This window comes from Arvicanthis niloticus, chromosome 17, assembly GCF_011762505.2.
Source record: "Arvicanthis niloticus isolate mArvNil1 chromosome 17, mArvNil1.pat.X, whole genome shotgun sequence".
Taxonomy (NCBI): domain Eukaryota; kingdom Metazoa; phylum Chordata; class Mammalia; order Rodentia; family Muridae; genus Arvicanthis; species Arvicanthis niloticus.
In genome coordinates, this window is record NC_047674.1 from 5,239,139 (window position 1) to 5,254,906 (window position 15,768).

The window sequence follows — 15,768 nt, forward strand, 5'->3', positions numbered from 1 at the left end:
TACAGAGTTAATATTTGTCCATGTAATTCTTCCTTCTTCTCTCCTTTTGCTCTTTCTCTCTCTCTCTCTCTCTCTCTCTCTCTCTCTCTCTCTCTCTCTCTGTCTCTCTGTCTCTCAAGTTGTTTTCTTTCTCTCTACTAATCTGTCACTTTACTTTTACTTATAAAAATATGACCATTGCATATTTACTTAGTTTAAGGCAAAAATATAACCTTATATCATAGTAAAACTGACATTTTCATAATGACTCTAATTTTGTTTCATGATTAAAAATACAAAATATCTTTATGGTTATTGTATCTATTAACAAAGTCATATGTTGATAGTTGAAATGTTTACATGTAGCTATGATAGAGACCAAGTTTGTTTTGTAGCACTGACTTTCAAATTAATTTTAAAGTTTGTGAACAACTCTATGGTAGTAGATGTATGAGGGTTTTCATATCAGATACTGAAATTCAATAAAACGAGACTTATGCAAATTGTTATAGTGAATTGAAATAGTCGAATTGAAGGCATTTTTGATTTTTTCAGTAAGGGAAGACATACCGAACCCTTGAGAGACTTGAGACTCTGGGGGATGGGGAGGCCTGGCTTGGTGTGGGTATGTCAGATGTGGAGGTGTGAGAGCCTCCTCTTGGAGATGAGGGAGAAGTGGATGAAGAACTGTTAGAGGGCAGAACAGGAGGGGAATAATGACTGTATTAAAGATAATAACAGTAAGTTCTAAGAAGTAAATGTGATGCACCATGGAGTTTATATGTAAAGTTGGTCCTGGCTCTACTTTGTCTCTCTTATTTTCTGATTAATTCTTCCAGGACCTATCTGTTCTCAACAGAGCTACCCTGCCTCTAACTCTCCAAAGGCAACTAGATTTCTTCTATCCATGTAATTATAAGACCAAAAATAAAATTATCAATATATAATTCTTCTTTTTAACAAATTTAAACTTTAACACATCACTTAATAAAATATAATCATCATGCTTGGCAACACTTCTGTTAATTCATTTAAGTACAGATTATTGAAAATGGTAGTTAGAATGAAATGTATATGTCAGAATCATCTTTTAATCAGGTAAAGTGGGCTTGATTCCAGGATAAGATGCTTGCCAGATATTTGATTGTGGACAGTTTGCTAAATGTCTAGTTATCAGTGTAACTTCAATTAAGAGAATGTATTCTACACACTTATTGTAGCATAAGAAAAACCTATGATATTGGCATTGATATCCCTTAAGTAGTAATCAAATATAGTTTCAATAAAATTTATGCTTGATAGTAAACAGAAATCATAGCTGAAATTTAGTACTAAAATTATATTACTTTTAAGATTTTCTGTATGTATAGAGGTAAGAGCTAATCAAAAATCCGTCCTGTCCAGTTGTAAAAAAGGGTATTAAACATATTTATTAATTCACTTACTTATTCACTTTACATCCCAATATCAATCTCCCTCTCCTCCCAGTACTGCATTCACACAGATCCTCCTTCAATTTCCCTTTTACAAAGGACACCTCCACTCTTCTCTTCAAGTCACTGCAGGACTAGGTACATTCTTTCCCACTGAGGCCACAAAAGGTAGCCAAGTTAGGGAACCAGATCCATAGGAAGGCAACAGATTCAGGGACAGCCCCCACACCAAGATTAAGCCCATGCTTGTTCTTTGGTATAGTGACCCCAAGGGTTCTAGTTAGTTGACTCTCTTGGTCTTCCTGCAGAGTTCTTACTTGTTTCGGGTCCCTCAATTCTTTCCCAACTCCCACAAAACTCCTGAGCTCTATCTAATGTTTGGCTGTAGGTCTTTGCATCTCTTTCCAATGACTGCTAGCTGGAACCTTTCAGAGAACAGTTTTGCTAGGCTTCTGTCTGCAAGCATAACAGAATATCATTAATAGTGTCAAGGACTGGTTCTTGCCCATGGAATGGGTGTTAATTTAGGCCAGTCATTGGTTGCTCATTTCCTCCTTCTCTGTTCTATCTTTATCACTGCACATCTCTGTAGGTGGGACACATTTTTGGATCAAAGTTTTTGTGAGTGGTTTGCTGTCCTCATTCTTCCAATGAGAGTCCTTCCTGATAACAGAAGGTAGCCACTTCAGGATCCATTTTCCCTCCTGCTAGGAGTCTCAGCTAGAGATGACTCCATAGAAACTCTGAAGATTTCCCCACCCTAGGTCACTGGCATATCCTAGAGACATCCCATGAAGACAGATTTCCGTTCTCCTTTCCCTGCTCTCCCAACACTTAATCCCCCAATTCTGCTCTCCTCACCCAAATATTGGAATAATATTGATAATACAATAATAATAATTTGCTTTCCAAAGCAAAGTCAATATTTCTCTGTGATTGACAACAGCCTCTTCAGGATCAGTAAGAACAGTGGAATTCTTCTGATATGATTACTATTGAATATTCAGGGGACTGAGTATTTTTCTGATCTGCTCCTCAGGTAGCAGGTACATTACCATTTACACACAGCTGTATTAGGCTTACTCAGTATTTTTAGAAAGAAGGTAGTAATAACTTTACAATTGTATTCAGTTTGCGATTTCTGGTTTTGGTTTTAAAGTAAATTTATAAAAAGGAAATCCCTTACTTTGCATGGGCTAATTAGAGAAACAATAGTTTAAAATTTAAACTCAATATTTTATGGCAAAATAAGGACAAGATAGTAATTCTAATTAGTTATGCTCAATTTTTACTAAGTAAGACAGATTCAACAGTCCCTTTGAACGTCTTTTGGAAAGTTGGTAATGAACATCTCTGTACACTCTTTTAACCTCTGTTTCAACTACACAATCCCAATTTGTTTTAAATGCATTCCCAGATACAGCTTTTATGATTAATATCTTTTGCTATGTTATCTTCATGGCTAATGAAAAATATTGGGTGTTCTTTAACTTCACAGAATGCAAACGCAAATGAAAAAAATTTCACAGGTGAACTCCTTATGAACACTTCTAATTGCTTAGGAACGGTGTTTGAAAATCTCAAGTAATTTGCCATTATTATAATGAATAGCATAAATAGTAATTTTTCATAGTAATTAACTTGTGTCAGCACCATTATTTTTCATTAATTATAAATGAGAAAGAATGAAAGAACACCCACAGGAACAGATGTGCAGAATTGTCTCTTAGGCTCTGCGTTAGGGATTTTTTCCCCCTTGCCCAGTGTATTATTGTAAGGAACTATGAAGCACAGAGAAATGTTGAGGTAATTATTTAAATCGGCCTCTGGTGAAGCTGACTAAGCTGTGGCTGCTCTGCCTAGCTTAGCCACCGTGTTTTATGGCCTGAGGCCACATGTACACCACATCTAGAAATGGCCAGCCAGAAACACCAGCCCTGCCACTCACGAGACACCAGTGTGGGAGATGGCTCTGCCAATCTTTCATGCTGACTCCACAAGGCTGGGCGTTGCCCAGACCATCCAGCCAACCATGTGGGCTCATTACCGATGAGACTCTAATGCTTAGATTATCCAAAGGCTTTATATATTTGGTAATGATCAGTAACAAGATGTCCATATGATCAGAGGTGAAACCCAATATCCAACCTAGATATACCAACTACCTTTGACTGTTAGAGAAACTCGAACATCCACTTCCATGTTCCTCTCTCGCTTGTCTCTCGTTCCTCTCCTAGCTCCTGCTCTTCATTCTTCTCTTCCTCTCCTTACTCCTCCTCTTCTCCTTACTCCTCCCACCTTAGCTCCTCCTACAGAGAAATGGCAAATGAAGGCTCATGCTTTTCTCAGAATAGAATATATAGTACTTAAAGGTGCTGTTCCTTATAATATCCAGTGTTTTATTAAAAGGAGAAAATTATCAATAACTTGCCAGACAAAAAAATCTCAAATATTAGCAAATGCAATTTATAATTTCTGGGAATATATTTTGAAAGTTGTCTACCTTTCTTTGAAAGGAAAAGACACTATCTACTTTTCCAGCTCCTAGGTTTATATTAAGTTTAATTGACATCAAATTTAAAACAGAAAGGAAGGAAGGAAGGAAGGAAGGAAGGAAGGAAGGAAGGAAGGAAGGAAGGAAGGAAGGAAGGAAGACTGTGGGATGCTCTGTTCACTATTACTTGATATTAGGATGGTTTAATGCCTTGTTGTTTTACTAGATATGAGTTTGATGCTGCAGTCAGAGGAAAAACAGAAGATGCTCAGGACTCGATTTCATTCAGCCTTATAACACAGTGACCTTAACTGTTATTTCCAAGGTTGGAAACTTTGGTAACCTACAATCAGAGGAAGTTTTAAAATCATGAACAGTGAATTTGTTATGACTTACAATTTAGTGTGATTAGTAGGGACAATTGAATATGTTCTGTGTACTTGAGTCTTTACAAGTTTTTTGAGGATGCTCTGGACAATGTTTTATTCTATGTAGAAAGAATAAAGCATAAACTTTTAAAATTTTCTCTTGTGAGTTACTTGGGATTGGGAGAATGTCTGCTTGGAAGAAAAAGCTGAGATCAGAAGAGTTTGTGAGAATTTGCAAGTTTTTACACATTTTATTGTTATCATTTTCAGAAATTTTAAAGTGAAAATTCTAGCTTTGATATCTAGCATAGCAGTGGTCCACTCACGCTTTTTACTGCCTGTTGATGCTGTAGCTAACTTTACCCTGAAGTACCTCTCAGTCTTGGAAGTGAGACAAGGGGCTACAATTCTTTTTTTTTTTTTCCAATCAGAGCTTGTTTATGCCCAAAGAATCATGAGCTATGTGTGCAAAAGTCTAAATTAGGAAAATGACATTTTCTTGTAACACTGTTAAACTCAACTGCATTTCAGTTATTTATCTTCGGCTTAATGAATCTGTCTGCATTCATAGCATGTGTGAAGTTCCATTCTCTCTACTACATCTAATGGAAGCATTCTTGCCTCTTATGACAGTTTTAGAAAAATAATAAAAATGAAAACTCAAACACAGTCACCATGGTATCTTCTTTTCTAGAATTATATAACTAAAATTGCTACTAATCTACGTATAAGAAAGAGTTGTCCAGATAGTACAAATATTGTATCTGAGGTTTGGCTTTCACTATGAATTGTTTGCTTTTTATGATTAGCGTTAATGCTATATAAAATGACTGAGCTTAGACTCCTACTCGGGACTCCAGAACTATTTACAAGAATTCTTTAAACAAGTCATGATTTTTTTTTAACCCAAAATCCAGTTATATTGGACTAAAAAAGAAATCCATTAATGTATATGGTTACATAGGTGCCTATGTTGTGGGAGATATTTAAAACAGCAGCACCCATTCTGGCTTGAAATACAGGGCCACCCTGTTCCCGACTAGGCAAGACATGAAGACACAAGTGAGTGGTAGAGGTGTGTTCTTGCTGCTGCTGCTGCGGCTCAGGTGGCTGGAGACACCAGCCCTGTCATCTACGAGATGCCAGCGTGGGAGATGGCCCTGCCAATCTTCCACACTGTCTCCACAAGGTTGGGCTGTGCCCAGACCATTCTGCGATCCACGTGGGCCTGGTAGGAAATTAGACTCTAATGCTTAAGTATTAATCAAAGGCTTTATATATTTGGTAATGCTCAATAACAATATGCCCACATAATTATAGATGTTTCCCAATTAACTGACCCAGATATAAGCTGTTACCTAGGACTGCTCTCAGTACATACTTGGTCATCCATGGCTCCTACATTTCTCTGCCTCTCCCTGGGATTATATTTAAAAGTGTAAATCTTCATTTTTGAAATCCATATTGATAATATTTTTCTTCATTCACCTTAATACCCTTTAGTTCTGAATAATTTATAATCTATCAAACCTCCTGCATTAATGTATTTTCTCTTGACACCAAGAAGGTTGGGGTGTGTGTGTGTGTGTGTGTGTGTGTGTGTGTGTGTGTGTGTGTTTGCAAGCACAGTTGCGCTCTGGGTATTTTAGAAAGCTAGTACATGCTTATCAAGCACTAGTTCATGCAATCATTAGTGAAATAAATTTAATTATACACATACCCTGTTGCTAGTTTCTTCTTCATTTTATGGTAACCTGTCATATATTTTCCAGAGACAAGGAGGACTTAGATATAGTCAATTGGTAATTTCTATTATTAATTGTGTATTCTACAACTGGCTTAAATGAAATAATGTTTGTCTTAAATGTGTATGTCATAAATATGACAAGACATGTTTTAATTCATTCATAAACATGCATAGGAGTACATTTAAATACATGCCAAATTAATACAGTGCAACCTCAAGTTGTAGACTCAGTTTAAGCCTCTTTCTCCATAGAAAATGATAACTGTTAACATTTCTTTAGAGGATAAAATTGGTCAGAATTAGTTTGCAACATTTCAAAACATTTTGAACTATTTTTAGTTTCTCACTAAGGCAATGATGGTCCCGAGATTATATATAAATTGGTGATAGAATAAAGGTGATGATTTCTAGTATATGCTTATGGTGATTCTGTAATTTCTTTCTTAAAATGATGAAATATTTAATAATTTTCTAAATGGAAAATGCATAATTTTATATATTTGTGGACCTTATATGATGTTTCCATGTGTATTTACAATATACAATGACTAAATGAAATTGTTACATGTATATTATATTATCATTTAAATATGGTATTTGAAATTACTTCTACAGGTGTTTTGAAATATATAACACAGAAATAGTTATTAATCACAATAGTCATTGGATTGTACAATTGGTTTTCAAATTTATTACTCCTAGTAATTTCACAATATGTTCGAATACCCTGAACCTAATTGAAAATATTGAAGAACAAAAATTAACATAATATATATTATCTACTAAAAATAGTAGATAAATAACGTAATATATATTATCTACTAAAAAATGGTGGTGTCAACCCCTGATCAGCAGACAGACAGGAAGCTGTGCTACCCTCTGCAGTCCAGCATTGATGGGACCTTGCTGCTGACCTCCCCACAAATGTGGCTCTGTGTTCCATGGTACAGCAGCAATTGGTCTTCGAGTGACAATGTGGATATCCACTGCAGGGAATGTGATGATTACAGATCAGCATACATTTTCAACTTTCCCAGTCTCTCACCATTGAATACTCCTAAACTGAACCACTTCAATCAGTGACCTGGTGCTCACTCATGTATTAAAGTCATGTGTTAGGGATCCATGTTCAGACTCCAAGAGAAATATGCACAGCCAGAATAGAGAAAGTGTGAACTTATTAGGAAAAAAAACTTTGTTTCTTAAATAAATAAATGACTGGACTGTAAAAAAGATTAAATAATAATAATATCAAGATAATTTCATACAACTTAAGTTGTGGGGTTTGCCTGGGGCTTCTGTAGAATGATTGTCTTCATTGAGTGATTTTAGTTTGGTCACCCTCTTTGCACCCTAAATTGTACTCTTCTCATAAGAAGTACTCTTTTAATATTATTCAAGGAAGAAAATCACTAACAAAATTTCGTGTTTGATGGAAATTAGAGCAGTTTAAAAACAACTTTGTCCTTGATTTAGACACTGTGTCACTGCTAGACATCAGATGTCAAATGGGATTGAGTTTAAAATCATGTCTTGTTAAGCATGGCAGCAATTCCACTATGAAGTCTTGTTTTAATGGTAGCTTCTTGGGAAAAACTAGGATGGGGGGCAGTAAGCGGCATGTGAAGTGATTTAGTTAAAAAATTTTTTTTAAAATGAGCAAAATTAAAATTATAAATGAGAAATTTAGACTTACTTTTAATAATGTGAAACAAAGAAAGGTCTACAATTTATATATTTTAAATAATTTAGTATTTAAAGTAGTCTTATAAGGACTATTGAGATATCTTAGTGTGTAAAGATAATTGCTACAAAATCTGAAGGTGAGACTCTGATTCCAGAACTCCATGTAATAATAGGAGAAAACTGATTTTATTACTCTAGACTTTATTTCATATTACATTACTTCTTTATCTCTTTTAAAATTATATTTACTATACTTTATATTTCTTTAAATCAGTTTATATTTATTTATATTGAATAATCTGTAAAGTTTGTATTGGATAGTTTTGACTCCTGAGGAGAGCATTATCCCAGTGTACGTGCATTCCAACTTTTTACCTCCATATATATATATATATATATATATATATATATATATATATATATATATATTGAACCTATTAAAATACAAATAGATTCAAGGACTATACATATATATATCCCAAATCCAAGCAAAAATACCTCCATTTTATTTGTTGTTCATAGGAGTCCAGGAAAGCCCCTCCCAATATAGGATATTGGGATTGCTCTAGGTTGCATACCAGAACATAATTCTAAGTCCCTATTGCAGAAGACATTACCTGCTTCAGCTACAGAACTTGAAGAATTCAAACTAGAACTATCAGGGAAGCCTCTATCCATAGGACAAATTCTCATAGTGATAGAATGACATGCTAGTTGACAAGTTATCAGTGTCTTACCTATATATAAAGCATGAGAAGAACAACTAGAGAAGCAGCTGTTTCTCTATGGTATAATGATTGTACTTTTTAAAAAGATTTAATCTTTTTGGATATTTTATTTATTTACATTTCAAATGTTATCCCCTTTCCCATTTTCCCTTCCAGAAACACCCTATCGCATGCCCCCTTCTTCTGTTTTTATGAGGCTTCTCTCCCACCTACCCATCCACTCCTGCCTCTCGCCCTGGCATTCCCCTACACTGGGACATCAAGTTTTCACAGGACCAAGTGTCTCTCCTCCCATTGACGCCTGACAAGGCCATCCTCAGCTACATATGCTGCTGGAGCCATGGGTCACTTCATGTGTACGCTTTGGTCAGTGATTTAGTCCCTGGGAGCTCTGGGGGGGGGGGTGGTCTGGTTGGTTGATATTGTTGTTCTTCTTATAAGGTACTTTTAATGTGGATGTAGCCAGAAGTGGTCTAGTTGTCTCACAGCTTGGACATTTGCAGGAAACTTGTGCTGGGTACTTTAAAACAATTAAAAATTCATGGTCAGAAATATCCTAGGCCATAGAGGAGAACCTTTTACTATATTATAATAGGAGAACTATTACTATATTACTAATATAGAATAAGCTCAAATTATTTTAAGAATAGGGAATGCAGCTCAGTGACGAGTGATTTCTATGGCATTTAAGAAGGCTTGTACTGGGTCTCTAACTCTTATAAAAAAGAACAAAAACAGTAAACAAAATACGTTACAGAAACCTAAATATGTAATGTTGTATTTTATAAAACACATATACTGCCTTAATCAGGGTTTTATTCCTGCAAAAAATATTATGACCAAGAAGCAAGTTGGGGAGGAAAGGGTTTATTCAGCTTCTATTTCTTCATTCCTGTTCATCACTATATGAAGTCAGGACTGGAACTCACACAGGGCAGGAACTTGGAGGCAGCGGCTGATGCAGAGATCATGATGAGTTGTTACTGGCTTGTGTACCTTGGCTTGCACAGCATGCTTTCTTACAGAACCCAGGACTACCAGCCTGGGAATAGCACCATCCACAAAGTCCCTCCCACTGTTGATCACTAATTGAGAAAATGCTTTACAGCTGGATCTCATGAAGGCATTACCTCAAGGGAGGCTCATTTCTCTGTGATAACTCCAATTTGTGTCAAGTTAACACACAAAACCAGCCAGTACATATACTAGCTCATAAATTCAATCAAAAAAGGAATATGTAAATGACATTTTTAGAAACAGAGTATTAAGCTTTATGTTTTTATTTGAAAGGATTTTTAAGATTGGGTATTATTTTTTATTTATATTTGTGCGTGTGTGTGTGTGTGTGTGTGTGTGTGTGTTGTGTGGCATGTGTGTTCAATTGCCAACTTAGACTAGGGAATAAGCTTGAATCCTTGAAACCGTTTTACAATTAGTTGCAGGATGTCCAATGTAAGCACATAGAACCAACTTCAGGTCCACTGGAAGAATAGAAATATCAGTTAACCACTAAACGAGCTCTCTACCTTGTGAAGAAGCATAAATACCAGATAAATTAGATAAAGTAGTACCTGTGAAAATGAAAGATTTTAAGGGAATGTTTGATATATGACAGTAATTTTAGGATAACAAGCCTTCATTCAATGGGATTTTATAAATAGGAGTATGCAGGTATGTAAAAACAGAGTTGAGAAATCTTAACTGCAATGAAAAAATGCTAATGTGCAGACATTCCATGTTCATGATTTTCTTAAGTATTTTGAAAACCATAGTACCATTATTGTTAAGAACAATCTCACAGAGTTCACTTAGCAGATATTAGTCTGAAAAAATTCAGGACAAAGGAGAAACTTCTATCTGACTTACAAAGTAATTATTTTATAGTCATTTTTCAACATGTGTTCAAATACAGAAATTTTGATGCTTACAGAATTAATTAGAATTTTCTTTTCTAATTGTTTATTTTCTGATTTTTTTTTTTACTTTAAGAATGGCATGCGCAGATATCAGGGATTTAGATGCATACTGTAAGCATAAGTCATAGGATTCTTGCCAAAGCGGGTACTTCAGAGCACAGTTATACCATGGTTTGTGTCAAAAAGTTGAGTGCAATTTTTAGGGAAGAGCATATTTTCCGTTAGTTTCTGTACTCATCATTTTCCTGAACTTGTTGCATATAATAAGCATAGTTAAGATAAAGTTGGTCTTAAGATCAAGATGATGTTCTACTTATTAAAATTTTTCTGAGATTATTACGTGATCTTTAATTTTAAATTAGTTTTATAATTATAAGCTACTTTCGTTGTTGTTTTGAAAAAAATCACCCAATATGCAATAAAAGCATCATTTAGAAAAAGATGGTACTAGTACAATGCTCATTAAGACTATTAAGTTTGAAGCAAGAGGTCTTGGGTTTTTGATGGCCCTTTCTGTTTCTTTTCTCTCCTTGCATCTAATTTAGTACTCTATTTACCTGACCTGTATAATATAATTAGATGATCTAACAACTTTAGGGCATGAAGAAAACAATACTCTCTAGAAGCTCATTATCCAGGTATGAAAAATATATAAAAATAATGAAAATAAAAAAGGACCTTTTTAGCTATTAAAGAAAACATTCTGGAAATTTGCAAATTCAAAGTAGAGAGTTATTCAACCAGTGTTCTGGAATTAGGAAAATTCCCAGTTTTAAAGACTGAGCAAGGTCTGAGCACTTTGATAACTGTAGATAATTTAGGAGTTTCATCTTAAGAATGACAGAGTTGGCTTCATGCTTTGAAGAACAGTGAATAGTATCATAAAAAATTCTAGCGTTTGAAAAGCAAGCTTAACACTGAGGTGTTTGTTTTCAGGGATGACCATTTGTTATTGGATAACCAGCTACTATGCTTTCTGAGGGGGAAGACTGGGTTTTAGTATTCCTTAGTTGTCTGTCATCCTTTGGGTAGGGAGGAGGTCTCCTGAGCTCTCCCTAATTCCTGTAACATCATATGGACAAACATTTACTTACATTTTTTTTTCCCCAGGGAAAATACTTCCGCTATTACTCAGAGCTAATCACTCAATAGTAAATGAAACAGATGCAGTTCTCTGGAATGAGGAATAGAGATGGTCATGAAGCTGTGGAGGATGAGTAACAGGTTCTCCGAATGACCTTTAGGGCCATGGGTAACGATCTAGACAACATAATCACAAAGGCCATAAAAGTTTACATGGTGTTTTGTAGAAATAGTTCATTGCCAGATTTGGCCTTGAATTTGAAATCACGAGAAGACAGATGAACCCTCTGATCCAATGATAGCTGCATCGATTAGCCAGGATAAATTTGGGGAAATCCAGGATAGAGTTAAAGTGGTCTCAATAAGAAAAGGTATTGATAGAAAAAATAAGAATTAACATATGACTTGGAATAAATAGTATTAGAAGGAGAGTACTGAAGGCTATGGAATTGCTAGGACAAAGAAACAAAGATTAGAGAATTAAAAGATTATGTAGAAACAAAAAGGGACATTATCATGACTGCCTTTCAGAAGACCAAGCAAGCAGCTGAAAGAGTCAAATGCAAATATTTGCACCCAATCAATGGACAGAAGCTGCAGACCCCTGTGGTTGAATTAGGGAAAGGATGAAAGAGGCTGAGGAGGAGGGCTACCCTGTAGGAGAACCAGCATTCTCAATTAATCTGGACCCCCGAGATCTCTGAAACACCAGACCACCAAAAAGACAGCATATACCAGCTGATATGAGGCCCCCAACACATACACAACAGAGGTCTTCTGGATCTGTATTCAATCAGAGATGATGCAACTAACCCTCAATAGACTGGAGGTCCCAGGGAGTTTAGAGGTCAGGTGGGCTGGGGTGTTAGGACAGCCTCATGGAGACAGGGGGTGGGTTGGAAGTATAGGATGTGGAAAAGTCAGAGTTTGGACAGGGGTGGGGAGATAAAATCTGGAGTGTAAAAACAAACAATTTTTTAAAAAGAAGAAAATCACATAGCCTATTCTTTTCATTCTACTAAGGTAGATTATATTTATAGTAACATTCTATACTTTACCATTTGTATTATATAATAATTTTTTCAAAAGATAGATGTGTATTTTATTAGACAGTACAATCAACTGTATAGTAAATGTAAGAAAGATGTAATGACCATTAAATGCCTTGAACGTGAATGAATACCTATCTTGGTAAGTGTATATCCTTATCCTCCTCTGAGGATGCTTGTCTCTTTGATTAAAAGGGTTGCTTGTTGTACTTTACAGTGCATAGCATGTCCTCTGTGCAAATTATTGTCTATTCTTCACAGCCATTCATTTACTGTTTTACTTCTATTCAATGAATTTTGGAATTGTGCCTTATATGTCTTCTTTTCTTCCCTTGCAGTTCAGATTATGTGAATGAAGGTAAATTTTCACAGCTATAAGCATGTCATTTTGATATTTTATTTCCTTCTTTTTAAATTAGTCACTAGTTTTTTAAATTGATTTTGATCAACCACTCTCCCATTTTCCTGCTTGATCTTCATTAAATTTCTGTCTGATTACATTATGAATTAAGGGCAATAAAAACGAAGAAGACCTAATGTGAAACCTGTTTGAAGAAAATGAAAGTAACACATTTTAAAGATAAATGTGGCATTAAACTTGATCCTCTTTAAAAGGTTGTTGGGCACTACTTCCTTAAAATCTTCACAAGCCTCGACTTACCTCTTAAATTGTGTATATATATACATATATATATAAATTAAAAGTATATAAATTTTATAAAATTATAAAATTAAAATAAAATTACAATTATAAAATTATATAAATTTATATATCATATATATTTATATATATATAAATTTATAAACATTTTTATATATTAATGAATTAATATATATAAACATTTTAATATATTTACTAATATGTTAATTTTCTCAATTTTTATTATTTTATTTATTTGCATTCCTGCTGTTACCCTCCTTCTATCCACCATCCCACAGTTCCTCATCTCATTCATTCTCTGTCTTGCCTCCTGGAGGGTGATACTCCCCCACCAAGCCTCCCATTTTCCTGGGGCCTCAAATGTTCCAAGGGATAAATGCATCTTCTCCCACTTAAGCCTGACCAGGCAATCCTCTGCTATATTTGTGCCTGGGGTAGGTTCCAGTTTGGTGGTTCAGTATCTGGGATTTCCCTGGGATCAGGGTTAGTTGAGACTGCTGGTCTTCATATAGAGTCACTCTCCCCTTCAGCTTCTTCAATTCTTTCCCTAATTCAACCATATGGTTCCCCAATTTCAGTTCAATGGTTGAGTGTAAGTATCTGCTTCTGTCTCAGTCAGCTGCTGGAAGGGTGTCTCAGGGGATCGCCTTGCTAGACTCTTGTTTGTAAGCACATATAGCATCAGTAATAGTATCAGGCCTTGGTCCCCTCCCATGAGATGAATTCCAAGTTGGACTGGTCATTTGACTGCCTTTCCTTCAGTTTCTTCTCCACTTTTGTGCCTGCAGTTCTCATAGACAGGAACAATTCTAAGTCAGAAACTTTACCTGTGTGTTAATAACCCTGTCACTCCACTTGAGGTCCTGTCTATCTACTGGAGGTGAGCTTCTTGACTTCCCTCTCTCCAATATCCCCATTGAGTTCTTAAAGTCTCTCACCTCTCAGATCTCTGATACTTTTTTGCCCCCCCCCCACACACACATACCCTGAAGCTGCATATTTCCATTCATTCTCCTGACCCTCTGGGCTTCTGTCCTGACCCCACCACACCTGATCCTGTTCCAGTTTTCCATTCCTCTTCCCCTCTTCCACCCAAGACTCCCTCACTATCTCTTCCTCCAGTGATTATTTTTCTTTCCTCTAAGTGGGATTGAAGCCTCCTCACTTGGGCCATTCTGCTTGTTACACTTATTAAGGTCTGTAAATTGTATCACGTGTATTCTGTAATTTTGGCTAATATCTACTTATCAGGGAGTACATACAATACATGGTTTTTGGGTCTGGGTTACCTCACTCAGGATGATATTTTCTACTTTCATCTATTTGCCTGCAAAATTAATGATGTCTTCATTTTTAATAACTGAATAGTATTCCATTGTGTAAATAAACCACATTTTTTGTTTTCATTCTTTGGTTGAGAAACATCTGAGTTGTTTCCAGCTTCTAGCTATCACAAATAAAGGAATTGTGAACATATTGGAGCATGTGCCCCTGCGGCATGGTGGGGCATCTTTTGGATATATTCCCAAGAGTGGTATAATTGTGTCTTCAGGTAGAACTATTTTCAATTTTCTGAGGAACCCCAGGTTGATTTCCAGCGTGGTTGTACCAGCTTAAAATCTCATCAGCAATGGAGGAGTGTTCCTCTTTCTCCACAACCTCGCCAACATGTGCTGTCACCTAAGTTTTTGATCTTAGCCATTCTGACTTGTGTAAGATGGCATCTCAGTGTTAGTTTGATTTGCATTTCTCTGATAACTAAGAAATTTGAACATTTCTTTTAGTGCTTCTCTGCCATTCTGTTGTGAATTCTATTAATTTTGAGTTTTTTCATGATTATCACATCATCAGACTATTAAAATATGTGAAAAGAGATTTTAAGTGTAAATTGTTACATGCTGCCTATTTATTCTACTTTGGAGTATATTTTTCATAACAATTTTAACAGAACTTGGCTTGAGGTTTTTGTTCTGTTTTACATTTTAAGTGTCCTCTTTATGATGAAATAATTACTATGGAACTTGATAGAAGAAATATTGGAAGTTTATAAACTTTCCAAAATAAATCAATGATGAAAAAATTTCTGAAATAATGTGAGGACAAAATTCCCATCAAATCTTTTCTTGAAAAAAATCACTGTTTGTCAGAGTTAACATCTCACCAACACAGAACAGGTTTCCCCATGATTAGAAACATCAAAAGCTGTGCTGCAGTCTTTGGCATAACTCTAAATTATATGCCATTTATTTAGCAGTTACTGTGTAATTAGTGTGTCTTAATTTGAACATTAAAAATGTATTGAGTTCTGCATGCACCATTTGTAATTACAAGATCAATTTGTGGTTAGTCTAGCTCACTGCTAAGATTTTTGTAATTGGAATATTTGTATGCATTTCCAAACTTCATAGAGCAGGTAGTGTTGGAGAGTATTTCAGTAAAAATAAATCATTCGCGTTTTACAATGAATTTCCATTGAAACACACAAGATGCAAAAAATCTATGAAGTGACTAAACAATGCATTCAGAGTAAACTATTATTTGATAATCTTTCAAATATACAAACATACCCACACAGACCCACCCCCCCCACACACACACTAGTAGGTTAAAATGTTCTACTTACA